Genomic DNA, 313 nt, shown 5'->3' with positions numbered 1-313 from the left:
CAGGGGAAAAGAAAGGAATAATATATATATATATATGTATATAATTGGCCTCTCCAGAGGTTTCTGCTTGGAGGAGGGAACAAAAAAATTACCACGGAAAAGAAATAGAGAGAGAAAATTGGCCCCTCCAGAGGGTCCTGCTCGGAGGAAGGGAAACGTGTCAGTTTTATGGAGCTCGTGGTGTGTTTTTGGGGCTGTTTGGATTAAGGTTTGGGAGAATTAGGGCTCAAAGTGGTGGATCTGATAGTGGCAGAGCAGGAGCAGCTCCAGGCTCGGCTCCCGGGGGGGGGAGAGAGGGGGGGGCGTCACGGCC

This window comes from Acanthisitta chloris, unplaced genomic scaffold, assembly GCF_000695815.1.
Source record: "Acanthisitta chloris isolate BGI_N310 unplaced genomic scaffold, ASM69581v1 scaffold33092, whole genome shotgun sequence".
Taxonomy (NCBI): Eukaryota; Metazoa; Chordata; class Aves; order Passeriformes; family Acanthisittidae; genus Acanthisitta; species Acanthisitta chloris.
The sequence above is the reverse complement of the archived record's forward strand: the minus strand, read 5'-3'. Positions refer to the sequence as shown.